Source organism: Rutilus rutilus, assembly GCF_951802725.1.
Source record: "Rutilus rutilus genome assembly, chromosome: 18".
In the NCBI taxonomy this organism is placed as follows: Eukaryota; Metazoa; Chordata; class Actinopteri; order Cypriniformes; family Leuciscidae; genus Rutilus; species Rutilus rutilus.
The window spans coordinates 33586887-33598911 of NC_140231.1; positions in this window are offsets into that span (position 1 = coordinate 33586887).

Genomic DNA, 12025 nt, shown 5'->3' on the forward strand with positions numbered 1-12025 from the left:
AATCAGCGTGATGCTCATGGTAATAAAATATTAGCCATAATCCGTCTGATAGATATTCAACAAAATCATGGTCACAGACTCCCACACTGTTAAAATAATCATCGTAAGCTCTTTAATGAGCTGTAACGAGTGTAGTGTCCTCTCTGCGTGCGTCTGAGATCCCAGAATGCTTTGTAAAATGCCCCCTGCAGACGTCTACCCATCACGCACAACACACTGATACCCCTGTGTGTGCTGGCGTCTGTGTGTGTTGATGGATGCGTTGCCAATTTCCGGTGTCACGTAAACGCTTTGGTGCTCTTTTTTCCCCCCTTGCACGCTTTTAAATATTTGGAAGCCTTTAGGGAAGATGCATTATTCATTCAAAATTACATTTCATTTGCAGTTGGGGGGAAAAAAAGGAAAACCTGTAAAGCAAAACTCTTATAAAATCAATTAGATTCCTGCCCTCAGACGACAGGTCGGCCACACACAGGGCCTGGCACCGTATCAGACCCAGATCTTACCTTTCATTTCACATTTAACAGGAAAATAGCAGTTCTAATCAGGGAAAGAGTCAATGAGAGTTAGAAGATTAAAGCTGGTGCTGAATTAATGGTGCCATGTGTCTGAAACTTCTTCACCGACACATTCAATCACACACAAAAGTAACACTTTGTAATACGCTTTCATTTGTTAACATTAGTGTTTAACTTAACCAACACATTAAGGCATGGCAAATCTTACTTGTATACTCACAATAAACAAGACTATTGAGCAAAACCTAAAGACTAATCAACATAATTCAATCAAAACACAAGACTCCTAAATAATAATGTTAATCAGACAGGAAGTGGCAGAGAAGAACACAAACACTGCAAGGGCAAGAAAGAGAGAGCTAAAAACTTAAACATTTTATCCCTTAAAGGGATAGTTCACCCAAAAATGAGAATTAGCCCATGATTTACTCACCATCAAGCCATCCTAGGTGTGTATGACATTATTCTTTCAGACGAATACAATCGGAGTTATATTAAAAAATGTCCTGGCTCTTCCAAGCTTTATAATGGCAGTGAATGGCTGTTTCTGTTTTGAAGTCCATAAAAGTGCATCTATCCATGATAAAAGTGAATCTATCCATGATAAAAGTGCATCTATCCATGATAAAAGTGAATCTATCCATGATAAAAGAGAATCTATCCATGATAAAAGGGCATCTGTCCATCATAAAAGTGCATCTATCCATGATAAAAGTGCATCTGTCCATCATAAGTGCATCTGTCCATCATAAAAGTGCATCTGTCCATCATAAAAGTGCATCTATCCATGATAAAAGTGCATCTATCCATGATAAAAGTGCATCGATCCATCATAAAAGTGCATCTATCCATGATAAAAGTGCATCTATCCATGATAAAAGTGCATCTATCCATCATAAAAGTGCATCTATCCATGATAAAAGTGCATCTATCCATGATAAAAGTGCATCTGTCCATCATAAAAGTGCATCTGTCCATCATAAAAGTGCATCTGTCCTTCATAAAAGTGCATCTGTCCATCATAAAAGTGCATCTATCCATGATAAAAGTGCATTTATCCATAAGTGCATCTGTCCATCATAAAAGTGCATCTATTCATCATAAAAGTGCATCTGTTCATCATAAAAGTGCATCTGTCCATCATAAAAGTGCATATATCCATCATAAAAGTGCATCTATCAATGATAAAAGTGCATCTGTCCATCATAAAAGTGCATCTATCCATCATAAAAGTGCATCTGTCCATCATAAAAGTGCATCAATCCATGATAAAAGTGCATCTGTCCATCATAAAAGTGCATCTGTCCATCATAAAAGTGCATCTATCCATGATAAAAGTGCATCTATCCATGATAAGTGCATCTGTCCATCATAAAAGTGCATCTGTCCATCATAAAAGTGCATCTATCCATGATAAAAGTGCATCTGTCCATCATAAAAGTGCATCTGTCCATCATAAAAGTGCATCTATACATCATAAAAGTGCATCTATCCATGATAAAAGTGCATCTATCCATCATAAAAGTGCATCTATCCATCATAAAAGTGCATCTATCCATCATAAAAGTGCATCTGTCCATCATAAAAGTGCATCTATCAATGATAAAAGTGCATCTGTCCATCATAAAAGTGCATCTGTCCATCATAAAAGTGCATCTATCAATGATAAAAGTGCATCTGTCCATCATAAAAGTGCATCTGTCCATCATAAAAGTGCATCTATCAATGATAAAAGTGCATCTGTCCATCATAAAAGTGCATCTATCCATCATAAAAGTGCATCTATCCATGATAAAAGTGCATCTATCCATGATAAAAGTGCATCTGTCCATCATAAAAGTGCATCTGTCCATCATAAAAGTGCATCTGTCCATCATAAAAGTGCATCTATCCATGATAAAAGTGCATCTGTCCATCATAAGTGCATCTGTCCATCATAAAAGTGCATCTGTCCATCATAAAAGTGCATCTATCCATGATAAAAGTGCATTTATCCATAAGTGCATCTGTCCATCATAAAAGTGCATCTATTCATCATAAAAGTGCATCTGTTCATCATAAAAGTGCATCTGTCCATCATAAAAGTGCATCTATCCATCATAAAAGTGCATCTATCAATGATAAAAGTGCATCTGTCCATCATAAAAGTGCATCTATCCATCATAAAAGTGCATCTGTCCATCATAAAAGTGCACCTATCCATGATAAAAGTGCATCTGTCTATCATAAAAGTGCATCTGTCCATCATAAAAGTGCATCTGTCCATCATAAAAGTGCATCTACCCATCATAAAAGTGCATCTATCCATGATAAAAGTGCATATATCCATGATAAAAGTGCATCTATCCATGATAAGTGCATCTGTCCATCATAAAAGTGCATCTGTCCATCATAAAAGTGCATCTGTCCATCATAAAAGTGCATCTATCCATCATAAAAGTGCATCTGTCCATCATAAAAGTGCATCTATCCATGATAAAAGTGCATCTGTCCATCATAAAAGTGCATCTATCCATGATAAAAGTGCATCTATCCATGATAAAAGTGCATCTATCCATGATAAGTGCATCTGTCCATCATAAAAGTGCATCTGTCCATCATAAAAGTGCATCTATCCATGATAAAAGTGCATCTGTCCATCATAAAAGTGCATCTGTCCATCATAAAAGTGCATCTATACATCATAAAAGTGCATCTATCCATGATAAAAGTGCATCTATCCATCATAAAAGTGCATCTATCCATCATAAAAGTGCATCTATCCATCATAAAAGTGCATCTGTCCATCATAAAAGTGCATCTATCAATGATAAAAGTGCATCTGTCCATCATAAAAGTGCATCTGTCCATCATAAAAGTGCATCTATCAATGATAAAAGTGCATCTGTCCATCATAAAAGTGCATCTGTCCATCATAAAAAACACTCCACAGGCTCCGGGGGGTTAATAAAGGCCTTCTGAAGTGAAGCGATGTGTTTGTGTAAGAAAAATAACCATATTTAAAACTTTATCGACTAAAATAACTTGCTTCCAGCAGACGGCCTACAAGAAAACAAGACACGGAAGTTTATAAAAGATAACCAAACCCTCCTGTGGATGTTTTGTTTAGGGATGGGGATGTTTCAGAAATACTGTATTTGAATATTTGTGTAACAATCCAATGTGCGCAAGATGACAATTTGGGCTCATAAAAAAAGTAACATACAAATATTCGTAATGAAGTCATAAAGACGTCATATTTTAATCATTATGTTTTTGTCACTATTTCCGAACAAGTTTATGATTGACAAATATGCACAAGAAAACTCGCTCCGCAAATTGTGCAAAATGTCGATATTTGTGTCTGAGAGAGAAATTACTTCAAGTAATTTGAAAGATAAAGGCATTGAATGCATTTTGTGCCAGGAAATGATAAATGATCCTCAGTTTAGCTCTCATAAACTGCAGTTGTGTTCAAGTTTTAAAAGTGACATAAGCACTGAGAAACTGGTCCTAGCGATTGTAAAAGTTGAAATAGTTGCATTATTTGTGTTATCGTCATCACCTCTTATAATTTCACACCTGTTCAAACACACAGCGAAAGACATTTCAATGATCGCAGACAGAAACGTGTTAAATTCCCAGCGCCGGTGTTTGATTCTCCGTCGAGTCCGTGCTAAACTGTGTGTTTCCCTGTAACGCGAGCGGCGCTTGGATGTGAAAGTTGGAAGGCTGAATTCCTGCAGGTCTCCGGCACAGTGTTGATGTTACTGTTTATCCTATAAAACTTTGATATGACACATATAAATCATTCACTAAGGAAATGATTGCCTCAAACAGAATGCGCCGCCTCTCGCTGCATGCTGAAACATTTATGCTTTTTAAGTCATAAATTATGACATGGCAATTTCTGTGCCGCAGGGGTAGAACTCCTCTTCCTCCACACACACACACACACACACACACACACACACACTACAGCTGGGACGAACGGTCCTGCAAACACGACAAAGATCTTTTTTTATTGTGACCTAAATGTCTCTCCACATGAGAGATTCTCTCACTGAATAACCTTCTAGTTTTCCAGAACAGAAACACGTCTCTTGGTCAAACATATCAGAGAATATTAGGCTAGACTCAAAAATGCAGATTTATTCAGTGCAAAGATGAGCTTTTTGCACACGAGTCAATTCATTAATGTTGTTTCAATTCCAACATGTATGACTTTTTTTTTCAGTGAAGCACAAAAAACTAAAAGGAGGATTGTGAAGCTCTAGACCATCAAACCTGACATGAAGAAACGACTTAAATACTGTCCATTTCATGCATAAAACACTGATTTCTTCAATCAGACCAGAATCCAGTCATAAAAATAGAATTTCGTCACGGAATTTGGCAAATTAACTCATTAAATCCAACGTGGGATGGGACACTTAATCAAGTTGTGATTTGGAATAGTGTCAGTGAATATTAAACCACAAAAAGACTGCTAATGAGCAGGGTTATTATCGTTAACTACAACTAAAACATCTGTTAATTGAAATAAAGCTGAAATAAAATAAAATATTCATATTACTTGAAAAGCTTAAACTAAATGAAAATTAGAAATGTATTGGCAATAAACAAATACATTTAGGTAAAAACTAAAACTAAAACATCTGTTAATTGAAATAAAATAAAATATAAATATAAATATTAGTGGAAAAGCTTAAACTAAATGAAAATTAGAAATGTTGTATTGGCAATAAACAAATAAATTTAGGTAAAAACAAAAACTAAAACATCTGTTAATTGAAATAAAGTTGAAATAAAATAAAATAAAATATAAATATTACTTGAAAAGCAACGAAAATTAGAAATGTTGTCGTGGCAATAAACTGAAATAAATTTAGGTAAATAAAAAAATAAACCTAAAAATATATATTGTAAAAAGTATATATAAAAATGACAAAAGCACAACAAAATAAAAAATCCTTTTTTATCCAATTTACAAATGAAGACAAATTTTAAGGCAAACTATTGCATTTAAAACAAATTCTACAACCTAAATTCTACATAATTAGACAAGTGAGAGTCAATTTAAAGAGTTTTAAAGCATGATTGAGTCAGAGCGACGCCTTTTAAAACCGTCCTGTACCACAGATTGTCAAGTTCCACACTCTTGTCGGTGTGTTTTTTTTAGTTCAGGTGTGATGTGTCTTAAGATGCTGTAACATATGTGAAGAGAGCGCACAGAATCCATATGAAAGACACACGAAAGCTCAGCGTCAAAGCGCCTGCCATATGCCAGCGCTGACAGCCTTAATAACACACGCCGCTGATATCCCAGATCCGTGCGTTTCTCTTCATATCCACGGGTTTAAAATGACATGTTCTGTCCTCTTCCACTTCACTAGACACAACTAACGCTCTACGTGAGACCGGGTTCACTCTAGACGTCACGACGACAGATTTAAAATCAGAACTGACCACAGCGAAGAGCAGATGGACAACAAAACAGCAATGAATCAATCAATGCACTGACTGAAAGATAAACAGGCCCTGTCCCAAATGGCACACTCCGGACTGGTGGACTTCCTCAGAGTCATTATGTATTTAAATGATGTATACAGTTGTACATAATAATACATAATGTTCCATTTGAACTAAGATTACAATTTTAACACAATGAAAATGTGCATGAGCTTCAGATTAATTTACAGGTTTCAATATTCATACAATGCTTACATATGACTCAGTAAAGCCCTGACATTCAGTTCTATTTATTTAATGAATCATAATGAGATCGTATTATTCAACGCGCTATTATTATGTTTGAGACCTCAACCACTGCTCGATGACCATAAAGTTTGTGTAGATAACAACTGGTAAAATGTACATAAAAACCGTAATATTTTCTTCTCAGCCATGTCAACAATTGTCCGTGAGCGAAATCTCCTCCCATCCGTTGTCTGATTGGCCTTTCGCAAGGATTCCTGGGTAGTTAAAGTGTGTGGAGCCTGCATCTATGCGGAAGACCGCTTCAAGGGTACAAAGGGGGCGCTGCTGAGCACACTTCAGAGCGTTAAAATGCTGAATGGGACGGCCTACGGACTCTGCGAGCACGCGCAATTTAAGTCCACGAGACCGAAAGTCCAAAGTGCGCCATTTGGGACCGGGCCTCAGACACCAGCCAACGGTCCCCACAAAGAAAACTGCTCCATAAACTAGATGCACGATATATCGGCAACCATATCGCTGTCCGCCGATAGCGATAAATAATGGGTTATTTCCTTCAGCTGAGACACTTCAGATGTTCACTGTTCATCATGATGGGTTTGAATTGCTTGAAATATTATTGGAATCACTTCAAAAAAGGAAAATACAGTAAAGTGCAACATGTGCAGCGCAAGTCTGTCATATCGGCTACATAAAATCATAATGAGAACGTTATAATTGTGTGCTTGAGACGTGGATTTTAATGGTGAGACTTTAGCTTTTGTAATCAGGCTCTCAAAAATTATAGAAAAATTTGGATTTAGATTTAGATCGGCCGATATATCGGTTTCAAATATAAAGAATTATCGGTTATCGGGCAAAATTTTCATATCGGTGCATCGCTACAATAAACATACCATGTAATGTAAGATGATAGAATAAAACTGGAAAAATATCATTTTATTTAGGCGAAATGAAACCCACATACAAAACTTGTTGATTTAGTCGTTTCAAATAAATGCTCTTCCATCCGAATCACTTTATCACTGTATTTGTGGACTGCAGTAATTCTTACATATTCTTTTACATAATTATATTAAGCGTTATTAAAATAAAGGTGACTTGACTATTATAGACAATAATGGATGATCATCACTCGATATCATCAACTTTTCTGACTTTCAGTAAAATTACAAATGGTTTGTGCTCATCGAATTCTGAAGCCAATCACAAGCTTTCTACAGATTTTCCCAAAATGCACTGCACTGCACTTTTAAACATCCCACGAATCAAGAATGCACATCGAATGAGCAGATCATCTGGTCAAAACAACTCGACATTCATTGTCATGTGATCCAAAAAACGCTGTTTTTCTTTAAAATGAATATCCAGTGTGTGTCCATATAAAGAGAAACAGAATTTACGTTACATCAGCACAAAGAGATCTGAGAAAACGTGCAAACATACATGATTAAAAACATGCTGTCAGGCATCTGGCTTTCTGCTTCACGTGATGAGTGTGTGTTTGCGAGGTCAGGCTGAGACGCAGGACGTGAGACCCTGGGAGAATGATCACATGATTCTGAAGCGAGATCAGTGTGTGTGGTTGAAGTGAGCAGTCACCTGTTGCGATGGTAATGAGCACCTGAGACTCGTTCACGATCCGCAGACCTGACTGACTGACAGCTGAATCTCAACGGCCTGTAAAGATGCACCACAACTGGAACAACATTAGATCTAATCGACAGAGTCATCATGGACTGTTCTGAGGATAGTAGGGATGCACGATATATCGGTCACCATATCGGTATCGGTATTTATAGGCCATTATATCAGTTATCGGCTATAAAATATAAAGAATTATTGGAATCGGCCAACATTTCTCATATAGGTGCATCCCTAGTGCATATTTGTGTGTCCAAAATGACAAATTATACAGTATGTAGTGGTGTATGAATCTGAGAGTCTGATGCCCCGCCCCCTTCACTACGTAATTAAAACTGTGACAGTCGTGTGCATGACTTGTCCAACATTCCACACTTATTTTTTTCCGGTCAATAAAATGCATCATCTGGGTATTAAAAAAATAAAAATACATATGTAAAGATTAATATTAATATAAACATGAATTCAAATAAAAATAAAAATAACACTGATCCCATTTTATGCAGATTTTAAATTAATGTATTCATATTTATTGTATTATGTTTGAGTGAAGTCTATGTAGTGTTTTAATTTTACATTTGTTTATTCCATTTCTTGAATGTTACTGTTAAATACTATAGCTGAACATTTTAAAACACTGTTTATTTCATTTGTATATTATATTGTAATTTTTTTACTATTATTTGTAATTTGCTTCTTAAAAATAAAACAATAAAATAAAAGGTTTTTATCTCCGCCCACCCCTACTTTGGTCTAAATCGACTGTCATTCTTTTTTTCTTACCATACAAAGTGAAATTTTAAAAAATTGCAATTTATTTTTGCTGTACTGCTCAGTGACTTATAATAAAACCAATATGAAAAAGATTTGTGATGAAATCGCGATCTTCCTGGAAAAATAAAGTCGTGATATGATATTTTTTGCCACATCGCCCAACCCTAAAATTTTAAAACACAATTTATTTCATTTGAATATTATATTGTAATTTTTTACTATTATTTGTAATTTGCTTCTTTGCTACAAAGATAAAACAATGAAATAAAGGTTTTTATCTCCGCCCACCCTTACTTTAGTCTAATGGTCTGTCATTCTTTTTTTCTTTCATATTTTGTTGCCTTATGAGGCGAAATTTTTTAAATCGGCAAATTAGTTTCGCTGTACTGCTCAGTAACTTATAATAAAATCAATATGAAAAAGAATCGTGATAAAATCGCGATCTTCTTGAAGAAAAAAAAACGTGATGTTTTTTTTTTGCCATATCGCCCAACCCTAAATTTTTAAAACACTGTTTATTTCATTTGTATATTATAATTTTTTATTTTATTTTTCTATTATTTGTAATTATTTGCTTCTTTGCTCTTATATAACAAAGATAAAACAGGGAAATAAAGGTTATTATCTTCGCCCACCCCTACTTTGGTCTAAATATTTTGCTACCTTATAAGGCTACATTTTTAAAACAGGCAAATTAATGCCCAGTGACTTATAATAAAAACAATATGAAATAGAGTTGTATTGTTCCAGGGGGAAAAGAAAAATCCTGATATATTTGATATAATCCTGCCATATCGCCCAACCCTAAAAAACGCAGTGCATACTGTGCAGTAGTAGCAGAACACACAGGCCTATAACTGGCAGAATCCGCTCCAGTATTGCAGCTCATGCGGGGGCACGCGGGCGCTGGCGGGCGGTCTGATGTCTGGTGGAATGATGCCAGTTGACTCCAGGGCATCGGGGGGGAGGAGGGCTGTGAAAGGAGAGCGAGTCTGTGCCAGGATCAGCCTGTTCTCTGGGCAACAAAAGGCGGCACACATTCAGCTAGTGCCGTGCCAACCGTAGGCCAGCGTCAGTGCCATCGAGGAGGAACTCAAGGGGAGGTGGTGTTTCTGAACAATGTGCCAGGCAGAGAGACGGCAGCCAACCAGAGATCAGTGCCTGACAGAAACATGGACAGACGACAGGAGAGAGAGAGAGAAAGAGAGATGGAGGCTCTTGTCTGCGATGTATTTTTAAGTGATGAATGAATGAAAGACATGTAGAGACTCTCTCCTGACATGGGAAGATGGCGTGTTGAAAGGTGAGGTCGGTGACCAGTAAAATGACAAATTTAGCTTAGGCTCTTTTTTTTTTAACTTAGGCCGATAAGCAACTACTTAACTACGCCCTGGCAACCATGCAGAAAACCTTAGTAACTGCATAGCAACGCGGTAAAACAATTCAGAACGCCAACTGCATAGCAATGCCCTGGCAACCGCCCAAAACACAACAATAGTGACTGTAGCAATGCGCTGAACCCCAAATCAGAACACCATAGCAACGGTTAAATGACATCGTCTCAGGAGGACATCATAGCAACGGGCCCTAAACCCACTCAGAACACTATTTTGTGATTATTTTTATTCCTTTCTATGTAAAGCACTTTGAATTGCCATAATGTATGAATGTATCAACGGTTTATAAAGGCGAAAAAAAACTCAGAACACCATAGTTGAAGACACAGCTAAACACCATAGAAACAGTTTGTTAAAACCCACTTATAAGACCATAACAGCTGTTTAGCAACTCAGAACACCATAGCAACGGTTAAATAATGCACTCAAATCCACTCGTGGCATCATAGCAACGGGTTGGAATTTGGAAACGCGATAAAACCCACTATCAACCCTTTAGAAAGGCGATCAGAACACCATAGTTGAAATCCAGTAAAACACACCACAGGAAGGGTTTGCTAAAACCACTCAGAAGTCCATAACAACACCTTAGCAACGGCACAGTAAAGCACTCTGATTCGAGTTTTGCGTGTGGTGCAGGTGGGCCTACAAACATTTACTTACATTTTACAAAATGTAAATGTAAATTTTCTTCAGAACAAAAATTCAGTTCTCCATGCAATTTCCCTTGCGTTTAACATGCTTTCTACTTCTATTTATTATAATGCTAAATATTATATGTTCTGTATGTAACTTTAAACTTACAATGCTGACCTGTAGGCGCTGTTCTGGAAACCGCCACCATTTTGTTTAAATTCAAACACAGAATATCCCGCCTGTTCCAACGGCACTTCAACAATCGCGAGCGCGCAGAATGATTGACCCTTTTCATATTTCACCATTAGGTAAACGGTGAATGAGAGAATACATTAAATATATTTATTGTTTTCCCATTTGCTCAAATAGCAAAAGAAAAACTCCACAATAGTGTTTTCACAACTTTCAAAAATAGGGGGGAAAATAGAGAGAGATTAATAAGATGTCGACACTCATAGCAGAAACACCCTCACAACAGTTAACTAGTTTTTTCTTTTTCTTTTGTAATTTGATGTAAAGGTAATATAATACAAAGTATGTTATAAATGTACATACATTACAAAAAAAAAAAAATGAAATTATAAAAAAAAAACCTGCTCATTAAAACGCGCATACAAAAAAAAAATGTTTCTGGTTAGTTTGAAAGTGGCGGCGGCCCACTTCTATTTTTGCTCCTTTTTTATGGCGTGTCGTGTAGTTTTTGAGACAGACTGTTTGATTTCACACACGACACCTGCTTCATCTGTCAGCTAGTAGTGATCCGAATTCCTAAAAACCCTTTCAAATGAAAAACATCGCGTCTGATCTTGACTCCAGTGTAATGCGGTTTGAAACCCGATCGTTCATTTTGTTGACTCTTTTTATTTGAACTACCGTCCTGATCCAGAGAGCAGCTCCACACACACACACTGACCGCTAACGCTGAACTGAAGCCTCTTTCATACACTTATTATTACATTACTGAACATGTTTCATTGCCTTCCAACATCCTGTTTAACCAAACCATCTGACCTCGAGTCTGTTAAAGCGCTCAACATCTACAACACAATCTCAGTTCTGCTTCAGATCATCAGGCCTGTGGGTTCACTCTATTCTACACAACATTGTGGAGCACAATGGCAACATAACACCTCGATTCAGAGTTTATTATACAGAAATGAATGGATTTATGAATATGCTGAACTGGCCGTATTTAATATGGTCCACGTGTACATTTATAACATACGGATTTAAATAATTATACGACTGCTTTAATTATAGAACTTGATTAACATGAAAAATGTGTAAATTGAAAATGTACCTTGTATTTAAAAAGCACAATTCGTTTTTTTATGAACGTTAAAAAAAATAAAGCTTGTT